The sequence below is a fragment of the Lepisma saccharinum genome, chromosome 15 (assembly GCF_977018435.1).
Source record: "Lepisma saccharinum chromosome 15, izLepSacc3.1, whole genome shotgun sequence".
Lineage (NCBI taxonomy): Eukaryota > Metazoa > Arthropoda > Insecta > Zygentoma > Lepismatidae > Lepisma > Lepisma saccharinum.
In genome coordinates, this window is record NC_139243.1 from 18287840 (window position 1) to 18303981 (window position 16142).

The following is a 16142-nucleotide window of genomic DNA, read 5'->3' on the forward strand; positions in this document are numbered from 1 at the left end:
ATACTTAAAACTTGCTCAACATGTCCATATGAGTTTTTTGTTCAAGTGTAGCACCCCGCCTAACCCAAGGGTTTTGTAAAAATGCTCTTCGGAAAGTATCAACCCCCCTCAAGCAAATTTGTGCATACTTACAAAAATTGCATCAGCCAGATTTTTGTCCATAAATTTGTCAAAAATATATCAATTTTTGACCACACCAGAAATTAAGCAAAAACCCATACATACACATACATATTTACTTCTGGTTTAAGTTTAATTGGATACCAGGTTCAACTTGTGAATATCCAATATTAAAACAATGCAATATGCAGAGCCCCTCTAGAATTGCTCCGTGTTTGCATGTTTCCCTCTCTGTGTCAGTGTGTACAATTCCCGAGACGGTAGTATTGATTTTTGTTTTGCATGTTTCTCCTCAGCGCCAGTACTTACAGAAATTCCCGAGTATTGCATCAGCCAGTATTGTGAGCGTGGCTGAGGAGAGCAGATGTGTTTTTACAGTGCTTCTCATACTTACAGGCCTGTTTGGTTTAATTGAACAATATAAAATCTGATATTTGTTGTAATCCACTCACATTTAGAGTCAAGCTTATATTTGTCCCATGTCCTGCATGTCTGTGCAGGTATTTGCGCTGGGTCAGTGTGAATGAATATTTTTTCCACTTGTGGGCTATTGGCTTTACAACCTGTCATAAGATAAGCATAGAGATTAGATTTAAAACCCAGGAAATTTTATATAAATACCAAAGCCAAAAAATATTAACACACATACACATACACACACATATATACACACACACACAAAGCACAGTGCTGAACCCAACTGATATTTTTTATTCAGTATAAAGTTTTGAATTGAAACCCAGGAAATTGTATATAATAAACAACAGCAAAAATGCCAAATCAAAAATATTGTAATCAATGCAATAAGAATATATTTAGCTCTAATTGGGCCAGACACCAAAAAATTTGTAACCCGGACAAATACAGAACTCCCACAAAAATTTGCCCCAAATGCAATAGAAAATACAGCATGCAATACTTCACATATATACATAAAGATACTTGCTCTGCACAGTCATCAATACAACCATCTACATCTGGTCTGAAAAGAAAGCACGAAGCACCTCTTAATGCCAGAGCAGCAAAGCAGCCACGCTATGAACCCATCCGTAGCAGTTTTAACGGCCAATTAAGGGATCACCGGTTTGAATCAGAGCCAAGATGTGGAATTGAGAATTTTTTGAAGAGTGTAAATTCTAATGTGCAGGCAATTCTAAATGCACAAAATGGCTCTTATAAGCTGTCCCTCAAATTGTTTGCACAATATAAGAAACCAAATGGCACAAAATTTACACAGCCCCACATAACAGAAACTGTACCTGTATATTCAAATTCAAATGCAGACAAAATAATAAGCAGGTTGATGGATCAACTGAACATTAAACACTCTGAATTTGCAGCAAAAGAGTCAGGATGGAGCCTATGTGGCTCTCCGCACAAGTTATATGTTAATATTTCTGAATTCAGCCCATTAAAAGGTTCTACATATCTGCCATTACCTGCCAATATCAAAAACAAAAGAGCCGTGGTTAATATAAAAAATAATGACCAGAAATGCTTTTTGTGGTGTATATTAGCTGCTTTGTATCCAGTTTCAAGCCATCCTGAGAGAATAACTTATTACAAACAACATGAACACAATTTCGATGAGGCAATGGAGGGTTTAGAATATCCAATGTCTGTTCAGAATATTGATAAATTTGAAAAAAGGGCCAGGCACATCAATTGCAAACAATTATCTATTAATGTATTTATTTGTTCCACTGGCAATTGCCTGATAGCACCTCTCAGAATCAGTACACTTGATGATGAATCTGCTATTCCAATTGATTTGCTCTTAATTGAAGGGGATGGTACATATCATTACACTCTGATACATAATCTTGAAGCTTTAGTGAGAACACAACTAGACAAATATAAAAAAATATTCAAGTTGTGCAGAAGATGCTTAACTGTATTTGATGATCTAAAAATGGTAAAAGGGGTTCGGGAAGAGAGTGCAGAAATTGCAAAAAACAAGTTAATTGAGCATCTGAAATACTGTGGGAACCATAAACCTGTTCATATGGTAATGCCTAATCCAAGTGAAAATTGCAAATTCAAAAAGTTTGAAGCCTTGTTGGAACACCCAGCATATATTGCCTGTGATTTTGAATCGAACCTCAAACCTCTTGCATTCTGTAGCCCAGATCCTGAAGAATCTGCAATTACACCATACCAGCAACATGAACCTTCCAGCTTTTGTTATATGGTTATACGGGATGGTGTTGTTATTAAAGAATATTCATACGTGGGAGAAGATGCCATCAAAATATTTGCACATAGAATAAAAAATGAGTGCCGTGACATAGCATCTAATGTTTCATTAAAATCAAAGCCTATGTTGCCTTTAACAGAGAAACAGATTGAGGATTTCAACAATGCAGAAAAATGCCCGGTATGTGATTGTGAATTTTCAGATACAAATATCAAGGTGAAACACCATTCTCATACAGATGGTCGATATAAACAGGCCCTGTGTAAAAGCTGCAATATTAAGATCAAGAGACCAAGATTTATCCCCATATTTTGCCATGGAGCATCCAATTATGATTTTCATCATCTGATCAGGTACGAGGGGTTTGACAAGAAGAATTTAAATATTTTAGCTGAAAATGATGAGAAATATATATCTATTAGCAAAATAATTAAAGTTAATGGTGTTCCTATTCACATAAGATTTCTTGATTCCTACAGATTTCTGTCGGCTAGCCTGCCTACACTGGCAAATCAATTATCTGATGATAAATTCAAAATCACAAGTGCCTCGTTTCCAAATCTGGACCTGAAATTAATTAGGCGGAAGGGTGTATATCCATATGACTATGTTACAGATTTTTCTAAATTTGATGAGTGTTCTTTGCCACCACAAGAAGAGTTTTATAGCAGAATCAGAGGATCTGGAATCAGTGATGAAGATTATCACCATGCTCAGTTGATGTGGAACAATTTAAAATGCAAGACATTTGGTGATTATCACATGGCATATTTGAAACTTGATGTGACCCTCTTAGCTGATATATTGCAAGCATTCAGAAAATCTTCCATGCAAAATTATAAACTGGACCCAATATATTTTTTCAGTGCCCCGGGCCTAGCATGGGCTGCAACGTTTTTGAACACTAAAATGCAATTGGATCTGATCCACGATCAAGATACGTATCTGTTTATGGAGAAATGTATAAGAGGAGGCATGGTGCAATGTTCCCAGAGATATGCCAGAGCAAATAACAAATATATGCCTGATTATGATCCAGCACGGCCATCAAATTATATATTGTATGTAGATGCCAACAGCCTCTATGGTCATGCCATGATGGATAAACTACCATATGCAGGGCTTGAGTGGGTTGAAAATTTCAATATTGAAGATCTTCAGGACTTTGATGACAGTGAATATGGCCTCTTCTTAGAGGTTGATCTGACAATTCCTGATCATTTGCACAACACATTTTCTGATCTGCCCCCAATTCCCGAGGTTCAGTGCTCACCTGGCTCTAAACAGAAGAAGCTCATGATGACTCTGGAGCCGAAACAAGGTTATGTCATATATTACAAAAACCTCCAGTTCCTGATGAAACATGGTGTTCAAGTGACCAAAGTTGGCAAAGTTTTGAGGTTCAGGCACTCAGAATGGTTGAAACCATACATTGATACAAATACAGAGCTTCGAACATCGGCAAAGAGCCAATTTGATAAGGGCTTGTTTAAATTGATGGTGAATTCAGTGTATGGCAAAACTATTGAAAATGTCAGAAAACATACCGATGTTAAAATAATTACTGACCCCAGCCTGAGCAAAAAATTGGTTGCAAAGCCTAATTTCAATTATAGAAGAATTTATGATGAGCACATGGCACTTTTCAACATGAAGAAAACAAAGATCAAGTTTGATAATCCTATTTATGTAGGGGCTGTGATATTGGAATTGGCCAAATTACATATGTTAAAGCTCTATTATGATGTGTTGAAACCTTTTTATGGTGATAATATAAAACTGATGTACATGGACACGGATAGTTTTATTCTTGATATTAAAACAGAAGATGTTTATCAAGATATGTCACAGCCTGAATTGTTTCAATATTTTGATACCAGTGAACATACAATAATTCAACACCACAACAAAAAGGTGCCTGGCAAGTTAAAAGATGAGACACTTGGTGATGTTATTGTGGAATTTGCTGGGTTAAGTGCCAAGGTGTATAGTTTTAAAACATGTAGTGGTGTTGCTGCCAAAAAGGCCAAGGGCATTGGCAAAGTAACTGTGGAAAAAGACCTCCAATTTGAAGATTATAAAAATTGCATCAAATCATGTGGCACAATCAAAACATCAGAATCCAGAATTCAGAGTGTGGATCACTTATTGACTTCAAATATTGTAAGAAAAGTGGCCCTGGACCCACATGATGATAAGAGATGCATTTTATCATGTGGCATACATACTCTACCATGGGGGCATTGTGATTTGAAAAATGGAAATCAATGCCCAATTACAGAGCATGATTTCAAATAATTAAACATGCCTATGAACTTATTTGGGTTCAAAAAACAGGCTATTATGGATCTGCCAACACCACAACCCTCTCCTGATATGCTGTCTAAACTGAGTGGCTTGTTAATTTTTCATCTGAACAGCATATTTACAGATAATGATGATAAAACAGGCAAAACATTGTACATATTTAACAATAATTTAAATCATTACCAATTACCTGTAGGTGGGCAATTGCAATTTATTACAACCCCTGAGGGTGATGTCAAGATTTCAATAGGGAGAAATATTTATAGAATTAAGCACTCAAACATGGTTTCTGGCACTGTTTATACTGTTTCTGCTGGTGACTGCTTATATATTGAGGTCCCTGGATCCTATGACAAGCTTATACCCTTTTTTATAGAATTAAGAATCAGATACTCTATAATAAATAACCACTAAAACAAAAATGCCTAATGATATATTTGGCCATACAAGACATGAAGATCACAGTGATGAGATTCTGATGCTTGATGTCAGAGTCAAGAAATTAAGAAGTGATTTACAAGCTTTACAAACCACACTCAATGCCAGTCTTCAATTAGAAATTACAAATTTACAATCACAATGCATGGACCCTCTTCTTAAAATTGATTCTGAACTCAAAGTGCTGCTTCAGAAATATACTGATTTGGCCACATTGGATAATTTTCAAAGTTTAGAAGAAGCTATAGCAGCTCTTCAAGCCAAATTTAAGACCCAGGCTAACAACTCTGAGCAATTGAAACAGCAATTGGAAGAGCAAATAAATAATGTCCAGACACAGCTCCAAACAATTGTCAAAAGCATAAAATCACAAGAAGATTTTGATCTAGTGATTTCCACTCTAAAAGAACAGATTCAGTCACTCCAGATACCTAATCTGGATCCTCTGCACAATGCCATAGCCGAGGTTAAAGAAAAAATTGAGACACTTGAAAATTTTATGAACAACTTGCCATCTTCTGATGCTTTGAATGCAATAACTCGGAGTGTAGCAAATATTAAGCTGCAACTTGAAACATATGAAGATTTTGGAAAAATTCAAAGTTCCATAACCCATCTTGAAGGTACAATAGCAGCAGTGCAAAATGATTTGGCAAATGTACTAGAATCCCGATTGCCCGGTATTGTAGACACACTTGTCAGTGTCCAGCAACAGATCACAAAGCTTGAAAACCTCAACACCGAATCTGAGCTATCTCATTTTCATCACTTGATTGATGATATCCAAACAAAACTTGAAATTTTACAACAATCCACACCCTCTCAGGCAGATATAGCCCTGCTCCAAAATGCTATGCAAAATGTGGCTGATGCTTCTGAATTAAACAATGTGAAATTGGCACTTGAATTTTTGCAAAATACAGTATCAAATCTGCCCACATCACAGGAACTTAAAAATATTAAGAGGGCAGTGAATCGCATATTGAAATCAGAAGATATCAAGAATATCCAGGCAGAGATCAAACAACTCACTCAGACAGTGGCCACTCTACCAACTAATCAACATATTAATGTACTGCATGCCTTGTTTGAGGATATCAGAAGACAGGTCCATGATCTTACTGCTCAAAATTCAAAATTGGCAGTTATTGAAAATTTGCAACAAATTGTAGCTAATATCAAGCAACAGCTAGGGACCATGGAATCCAATCAAGCAAATGCTCTGTCTGTTTTTGCCACCCAGCTTCAAGAGATTGTGCAACAATACAAGAAACTTGTTGTGGACATAAAAATCAAGCCAGGCCATGATGATGTTGTTAGGACCATCAATGAGCACCTTGAATCTGTAACAAGCAGATTGCTTACAGCAGAAAAAGAAATAACAGGCATAATCGAGAATCCAAAACATTCAGTAATTCTTGAATTGTACAGCATCCCCAACAAAGAATATGATTCACCATTTACACCAGGTGGCAAAATATATATGCTGTCCCCTGCACAATTTTATTACCAGTTTTTTGTTGGAGGCACACTGAGACCAATCAAGATCAAATATTGGCTTCAACCACAGGCACACCACTACCCTACCTTATCAATAACAAATGCTGAAAACAAAGTGAAAATCACCAGTGTAGAGTTAGAGGATTTTACAGACCCCAATACATTAGAAACAGCCTATACTGAAGATGATGGCTCTCTGGAATTTAAAATACAAATAGGGGACAAATTATATTTAGAAAATCCTGCAGTCTCAGCTGCTGAACACCCCATAGTTGCAATATTCTTGTTTTCATATTATGTCTAGACAAATTATTGTTGATGAATTACACAGACAAGCCAGACATAATTTTAAGAGACTCCCAGTAGTCACAAAGGGCATAGATGATTTATGGCAGAGCGACTTGATTGAGTTGTCAAGTGGACAGTTGAAAAACTTAGACAAAATCAACAAGGGCTACAAGTATCTACTCACTGTAATAGACACATTTTCAAAATTTGCCTGGGCTGTGCCACTCAAATCCAAGACTGGAAAATGTGTTACAGAAGCCATCAGGACAATCATCAATCAGAGTGGAAGATCACCCCGCTATTTGCAAACAGATAATGGCAAAGAATTTTATAATTCAGTGTTTCAACAATTTATTAAATGCCAGGCAATACAACATTACTCGAGTTACAGTGATCTCAAAGCCTCAATTGTAGAGAGATTCAACAAAACCCTAAAAAATCTTATGTATAAACAATTTACACTTCAAGGTAATTATAAATGGATTAATATTCTTCCAGAACTTCTACATAAATATAACAACTCGGTCCATTCCACAATCAACATGAAACCCTCTGAAGTAACTCCATCTGATGAGCAAAAATTGATCAGGACTGTTTATTATCCTAGATACCAGCCAACAACAAGAAAGGCCAAATACAGGGTGGGCGATCAAGTAAGAATCAGCAAATATAAGCACTTATTCAAAAGAGGCTTTACAAGAAACTGGAGCACTGAATTATTTACAGTAGTTCAAGTTAAACCCGGGACCCTTAACACATATATAATAAAAGATCACCGAGGAGAAATTCTCAAAGGCAGGTTCTATGAACAAGAGCTCAGCAAAACTAAACAGCCTGACACATATCTCATAGAAAAAATCATCCGCAGAAAAGGCAACAAGTTATTTGTCAAATGGCTAGGTCATCTGGAAAACAGTTGGATCGATGCAAACAAAATAATAATATGAGCACCTGGGATGTTATAAAGAGGCTGCCAGAACCTGAACAGCAGATTAAGAGAAATGGCAACTTGCTGCCTGAAAATATTAGATGTCTTATTGTTGGGCCATCGGCTTGTGGTAAAACTACACTAATGATTGATAATTTTTTATTGGCACCCAACTGGTTAGACTGGAAAAATAGGCACTTGTATGTCTTCTCTAAGAGCTTGGAACAATTAAAATATCAGCAGCTGATGAAGCTATATGATGGACTGGATATAGCCACTTTTGAACCAGATGTTAAGCCACTTCACGAATGTCTCGATAATTCTGTTGTTGTGTTTGATGACATTATACTGGATAATCAAAACAAGGTTAGAAATTTCTTTACACAGGGCCGGCACAAAAACATTGATTGCATTTACCTGGCACAGACTTTTTCAAAAATACCGAAGCAGCTGATCCGAGACAACAGCAATTTTATATGTGTGTTTCATCAAGATCATACCAACCTCAAACACATACATGATGAATATGTAGGTGGGGACTTGAGCTACAATGATTTTTCCAAGTTTTGCAGCAGGTGCTGGAACCAGGACAGTTATGGGTTTGTCACAATTGATATGACAAGAACACCCAATAGTGGCAAATACAGAAATAAAATCAACAATTTTCTAGACATTGAAACATAAATAAATAACCATGAAAAGGCCAATCATTGATGATCTTAAGTTAAGAGATTATCTTGTAAAAAGATTTAAGGGATGGAAATCAGAGAACCGTGGAATTTATGAAAAACACAAACAAACAGAACAACCTGTAATTGATGCTATTAATAATTTAGGTAAGAATATCAAAACTGTTACAGAGCAGAATCAAAATTTGATCACAGAGCTTGTACCTGTAGCTGCTAGGAACATATTAGATTATCCATTCACCCCACTTTCCAGTATTCATACACCTAGTCCTGTTGCTCCTAGAAGAATTGAAGCTACTCAGGATCCTATTGAATTGGGTCTTCTTGCTCAAAAATATTTAACCACACCTAAAGACAACAAAGATGAGGTGTTTGGCTTATATGCTGACACAGAGCTTGATGGCAGCATCATACATAGAATTGGCAATTTCAGAGTAACTTTTATGGGGGATGATCTGATTGTTTATTCAGAATCTCGTCTCGGAGAAAAAGGTGCTTTTGTTAAGTACCCCGGAACACCTGGATTGTGGGAACTGATGACTAGGAAAAGGCCTGGCAGCTATACAGATCAAGATTATGAACATTACAAAGAAATATTAATAAAATCAGATGCTCTATACCAGAACAATGATCCCACACAAAAAAGAGTCAAGTCTAGCAGTGGGGCAAAATACAATAATTTAATCAAGCCCATATGGTCACAGATCAAGACTGGCAGTGGGATCAAACAATACAACACCCTGCCTAAAGAATTTGTGTGGGTTGATGATGTCAGGAAACTTGTAGATAGGTTATTGGTGATAGCTGGGGAGGAAAATGCTGGGAACCACAATTTTTACAATGAAAAAGTTGGAATTATGGACATGATAAGCACAAAATTGTCTAATTTTATAGTGAATGACACTAAGGGGATTGGATGTCTCATAAAAATTATTAATACTCTACCCCCCAAATTTTGGAATATTTCTGAGGGCCGGGGACTGGTTAATGACATTATAAACAAGCTGCCATTTGAACTACACATTCCAGGCTATCAGTATTGTGGTCCAGGCACAAAATTGGACCATAGATTAAACAGAGGTGATCCTGGTGTTAATCCCCTAGATGCTGCTTGTAGAGACCATGACATAGCATACAACACACATTCTGATCTTGACAAGAGACATGTTGCAGACAAGAAATTAGAAGAGGCTGCATTTGGCAGATTTGTAAGCAAAGATGCTTCTTTGAGTGAAAAAATAGCAGCATTGGGGACCACCATAGCTATGAGCACCAAACAAAAACTGGGGTGGGGGTTGTGAACATGTATATAATAAACCTACAATGAAGGCCAAGGGTGTTATGTATCAAATACCTTATGCAGGTCTTAAATCTCTTAAAACTATTGACAGTCTTTTGACCAAAAAGCAGCGCAAGAAAAAAAGCTCTTGTATTGCAAAGGGGCATGGTATGAAATTGTTGCTTAGTACACCCCAATTAAAAAAATTACAGCAATCAAGAAAAAAATCACATGTAGGGGGATTTATATTTACTATCCCGGCCATCTTAGCTGCTCTCGGGCCTGTAGGGAGCTTGGCTGGGGGATCAGCTGCCATAGCAAAAACAGTAATAGATGCCAAGAAGAATAAGGCAGAATTAGATGAGCAGAAGCGCCATAACCTGGCCATGGAGAAAAAAGGCAAAGGTGTTAAGAGAGCCATGAATAAGTTTAAAAAAAAACAAGAGCCGCTTACAAACCAAGATATTGAAGCTTTAATCAAGCCACTGGGCATCAAACATTTTAGAGGTGTGTACATGTCTGATTCTTTCCCGGAACAACCACTCAACAAAGAGTGTGGCATTGTTAATTTGGATAAGTACAAAAATCAGGGCACTCACTGGATCTGTTATCTTAAATATTTAAACAATGAGGCATTTGTGTTTGATTCATTTGGAGGTGTTCCACCTGAAAATTTAATAAAATATCTAAAATCACCTAATCTTTATTACAATAATGCCCGTGTTCAAAACTTCAAAGATGTTAATTGCGGACATTTGTGTTTATCTGTTCTTAGATATATGTCTCAAATAAATAAACCATCAATTGAAGATTTTCAAAAAGCCTTGTGGTATCTGAAACATCATGGGGGTATTCCATCTCACCAGCCAAAATTCAATATTGAAACTCAAATTGCATGATGACATAGTGTATCCCAAAACAATAGCTCTCAGAGCATTTTACGGCATGTACTTGATACCTAATATTACACACCACAACAACAAAATTGCAGTTGGGGATCAAAAAATTGTCATCACTCCAGGGCAGTATAATCTATCCACTCTAAATGCACAATTACCCAGAGGTGTAGTGTTAAGTCAAAATTCTGTCACTCACAGAGTAGAGATTGTATCTGCTACGGAGACAGTGGATCTGGGTACTATAGGAGAGCTGTTAGGCTTTGAGAACAACACAAAACTTGAAGCGGCCATCAAACACACTGCTATGAATATACCCAAATTCTTAGCCATAGAGACTCTGAATATTCACTGTAATGTGGCTGAGGGTATGATCACCAAATCAAATGGCATAGGCACTCACAAACAAACTGGCATCATTGCAACATTCAAACCTAATTCTGAATTTATGGAGCCCATCATCTACAATCCATCCCCAACATTATATTTTCCTGTGTGTCATAATAGAATAGATTACATTGAATTGATGGTCACTAATGAAAAAGAAGAATTAGTTGATTTTGCTGGAGCCACAACAACTGCTATCATAGAGATTAACATTTAAATAAAAATACATACAATGGAAAATATTGAGAGTTATGAGCTACAATCATTCTCCCCAAACAGGAGGACATTTGCAAATTTAAATCAACCCAACACAGAAATAGAGGTTGATCTTGATGTAGGGGATGGCTTTATACACCCTCACAGAGCAGATCTATACATCAAATTTGATGTTGTAAAGCTCGATGGAACAGATTATCCGGCAAATTCAAATATAAGATTGGTAGATAATTTTGTGCCGCATCTGTTCTCTGAAATTGAGATCAGAAAGCATGGTGTTGTTATAAACAGAGTGGATTATCCCGGCATTACCTCCACAGCTTTGGCTACATTAAAATTATCCAAAACCGAGGCTTCTTACTACAGAATCGGTGGATTTGAAGCTGGTGATAAGATATTAACCAAGAACCACACAGTACTGTTCCCTATGCGCCTGTTGCCAGGATTCTTCTCAGATTACAAAGAAATTATGTGGAAGGGTGGGTTAAGAATTACATTTAGAAGAGCTGCCAATGATAATAATGCTTTGATGAGGTACAGTGCATTAAACTCTACAGGGGAAGCTCTGCCTAATACCCTACCTGATGCAGGCAAATGCATTATTCAGACTATGGAGCTAAGAATCCCGGTTGTTGAATATGAAGCCAGCTATGCTCTTAAATACAAAGCTGATATCCTAAAAAATCCACACATTCCTCTGCAATTTTATACATATCAATCTGTACAGAAGCCTGCCGCTGGTTCTTATTATGAGTTTGATGCTACAAATTCATTCTCCAGTATTCAATACGACATGCCTGATTTTGTGGTGGTACTGTTTCAGACTGGAAGACACAACAATCAGGAAAAAAATTCAAGCAAATTTGATAACTGCAACATCAAGAACATATATCTTAAAAATGGCAGAAATGAGGTATTTCCTAGAGAAAATTACAATTTAGACATTTCCAAGAATGATTTCCTCAAATTATATGAGGCTTTTTCGGCTTTCAAACGTGTCACTACAGGCAATACTGACATGTATTACACACCAGATGAATTCAAAACACAGAGACCCATGTTTGTAATCAACACTTCAAAAAGGAAACAAGTTGTGGTGAATGACAGGACAAACATTAAAATTATCTGTGAATTCCATGAGGCATTACCTGATGACACCATATGTAGTGTTATTCTCATAGGTGAAAAATCATATGTTTATGATGTAAGAAATGAGAGGGTCACAGAGCAATTCTAGAAGATATTTGCTCTATTGTCCTGTTGTACAACAACACACAAACCTCAACTGTATTATCAGCTGGCAGTAAATATCTTATGTGTGGGCAGTTGTATATATTTCAATCTTATATCAGGACTCGAACCCAAAGCCCCTGATTACAATGCAGCAATATTAACACTTCTCAATATGGAATATGCCCACATTTTACTGGGTTCTGAGACCTTAATACAGACAAAATTGGATTTTGAACTGCCATAATATTTTCTAAGTCTTTGCCTAGGCTCATATTATCAGAATAGAATTGCTTTCAGCATGAAGGGGGGCAGTTCATTGCCACTGTGTGAAAATATGTATTTTTATCTCAATAATCTTTGTTACACTTTTACATGTTGCAGACATGTTACACTTTTTCCCCTGTCGCACAGAAAGATTAATGGCCCCTTCAGTGAATCGTACAGAAAAATCATTAATGCTCCCTTCTAGCGTGTAGATTTTATCTCTTGCGTGCCGGCAAGGCATGGAGGCAAAACATTAGTCTTTTGATAGATTCATGCATTTCCGAGCTATAATTGCTTACCCCAAGCAATGGAATTGATCAGAGATTGGAAAAAAGCAGGCAACGGCTCAAATTTGTATATTAAATTAGATCTGTAAGTTATAGAGCATAGAAATATTGCCAAAAAAGCCATGTTTTTGGCAAATTTATAAACAACAATCACACAGATATAGCTTTAACATACATGGCCGAATCTGTCTGAGCTGAGGAGGGAGGGGGGTTTCAGATCTGGGAGCTATCAATTAGCAGTAATTATTCTCAAAATCTCACGTATGGAGTGCCACACATATTTCAATCTATCAGGACTCGAACCCAGAGCCCCTTGTTTATCAATTAAACTTAAACTAGAAGTGAATATGTATATATATGGGTGGGTGTGTGTGTGTTTGTGTGTGTATGTATGGGTTTTTGCTTAATTTCTGGTGTGGTCAAAAATTGATATATTTTTGACAAATTTATGGACAAAAATCTGGCTGATGCAATTTTTGTAAGTATGCACAAATCTGCTTGAGGGGGGTTGATACTTTCCGAAGAGCATTTTTACAAAACCCTTGGGTTAGGCGGGGTGCTACACTTGAACAAAAAACTCATATGGACATGTTGAGCAAGTTTTAAGTATAGTCAAATCTGCTTGAGAAGAGCTCTTCTTTTCTGAAAAATTCCCGAGGGCATTTTTTACAAAAATCTTGGATTAGACAAAGTTCCACACTAGAGCAAAAAGCTCATATGCTCATGTTGAGCTTGTTTTAAGTGTAGCAAATCTGCTTGATGAGAGCTCTTCCTTTCCGGTCCTGTCCCCACCGTAAATACCACTACTTTGGTCCTTTTTTAGCCTTTCTTTAGGTCTTAACGGCTTTTTTTTTTTGCAACTTCACCTTCTTTCGACTACGTTTTTACTGCCCATTCAATTCGAATCTTCATCAGTTCATCACCTCTTAAACATCCTTTCTGTAGTAAAGAAATAAAAAGAGAGAGAAATAAATGTATTTGAACCGATCTCTGAAACGAGAGAAAAACATTTTTGGACGACTGAAGCAGCTACGGTACAAGATCCTTTAACCGTAACTTGTCTGGAAGGTCGCGCTGTAAGTGGCAACTTTATCTTGTTTTGAAGCTTTTAGTGTATACGACCAGACAGCATGCGCCTGAAAAGATCTCAAGTCAGATAAGGAGGTGCCGCCCATATTCCTTAAATATGTAATTAGAACTGAAGTTGTTAATTAATTTGGATCACATTTATACGTCCTTTTTTCAGTTTTTAGGTCCTTTTTTTTATATATATATTTGGTCCTTTTTTATATATTTGGTCCTTTTTATAGGTCTTTTTTTTGGCAATTTATAGGTCTTCAACTTCGGAGCCCTATTCATTAATAATGGCACGCTTTATTCTCGCCAATTTTCTGATCAACAATTATCGAATTTGAATTTTGAATTTGAATTTAAAATTTTGGGCTATTTTACACCCGTCACATTATACGGGGTCCAGCCTCTTATCGTTACACATAACAACTCTAACGTTGCATAACTAAAATCATAATATATTCTGACTCGTTAAAAGCTGAGGTTGTAAAGGAGCAGTCAGCACAAATAAGGACAAAACACAGGACAACACAAACACAATTATACTGGCCATGGGGCCAGTCGCCAGAGCCTCGTTAGTCTGCAGTCTAGGGTGTACTGCGTGGAAGTGAGGGTTGACTATTGGGTGCAAACGATTATCGAGTTCCGTGCCGTGAAGCGCACCTTCTGTTCTTTCTCGGAAAATTCGAGGATAGACGTGAGTTTCTGTTAGACACCCGAATACTGCAAAATGTATACAATCGTAAACAAGGTTCAAATCTGCCGCCCGCTCGCTTGAATTCCGTATGTTTACAAGGACTGGCCTCAATCATGGCTGCACGATCCCTCAATGCAACAGTTTGTGACGTAGGTAAAACACACCTATAAAGTACAGTACCCCGCGCGCCTACTGAGGAATTAATCACGTGTGACGTTCGTAATGCGGGACATTTTCGGGCCGGTGCGAACGGTCGTTATGCGGAACCGTGTGCGGGACGAGACGTTCGTTATGTTCGTAAAAGTTTCTGGTTTTCCTTAAGGCAACGAGGAAGAGTTTCAGTGTTCAGTCAAACACCTTGCCCCTCCTACGCGTCCTTTCAGCGCGGGAGGAGGAGGTCTGGCGCATGATGTTTGTAGGAAAATTTAACATTACGCCACTGGGAGTATTATTTTATTTGTTATCAAACTCCCGATGGCGAATAAAAACATATTAACGGATAGAGGACAGGTTGAAGATTTTTGTGTCGGCTAGAAAAGTCTAAACTTCCATTTGATTAGCCGTAACTTGAAGTTGTTTCTGCGTAAGTAATGCACGGGATTCTGTAAATACTGATCCGCTTCCACTTGCAACATGGAGAGAAATTTATACTCTGGTGTACACCCTAGGTTTTCTTTAGTAGCAGTGCCCAATTCGACGATATTGAAATAAATGCACACTTGGTGCGAATTTGTCACTCTTCGTCTTAACACATATGGAAACGTCTCTGCAAGGTCATTATAAAGAAAGGGGGAAATGCAAAGGTGAACATAGACAAATGTGTTTGTCGCAATGTTCTTAGAAACTGTTCTGCGGTCGTGGCGTTTGGAGAGAACAGAGTTTCCGAAACTGAGTACCGAAATTACCTTTGCTGCTCACGGTCCTTTTTCAACAATAGGAAAGTTCTGAGGCTACTCCAAACTCTGTAAATGCCATACACTGAGTGCATTGTAGTTAATTACCATGAAGACCGTGTGGAATTTCAAGAGATGCCTCTTAGTAACGCAGTGGTAAGAGAATTGTATCACCCGTGCAATAAGCTTGCATAACTATCATGCAGGCTTGGCCAGGCAGAACCTCAACCTAAATGCACAATGGACTCTATGTTAGTGAACAACCACAATGCATTTCAGTATGCACTTTTATTGCCATTGTCAGGTAAATCTTTGTTTTTAACCCTATGGGTCTCCCCGATGGCGCAGTGGTAGCGTCGTTGCCTAGCAATCAAGGGGTCTCGGGTTCAATACCCGGTGCAGGCACATAATGGTTCGTATCTCACTATAAACTGTAGGTCCAGTCCCGATTA

At 37.5% G+C, this 16142-nt stretch overlaps 1 protein-coding gene across 1 annotated transcript in view; it reads right to left on the minus strand.

The window, feature by feature from the left end:
* LOC145999408 (ras-related protein Rap1) overlaps positions 1-16142 on the minus strand; it is a 214415-nt gene that overhangs the window by 20922 nt on the left and 177351 nt on the right. The window lies entirely within an intron of this gene.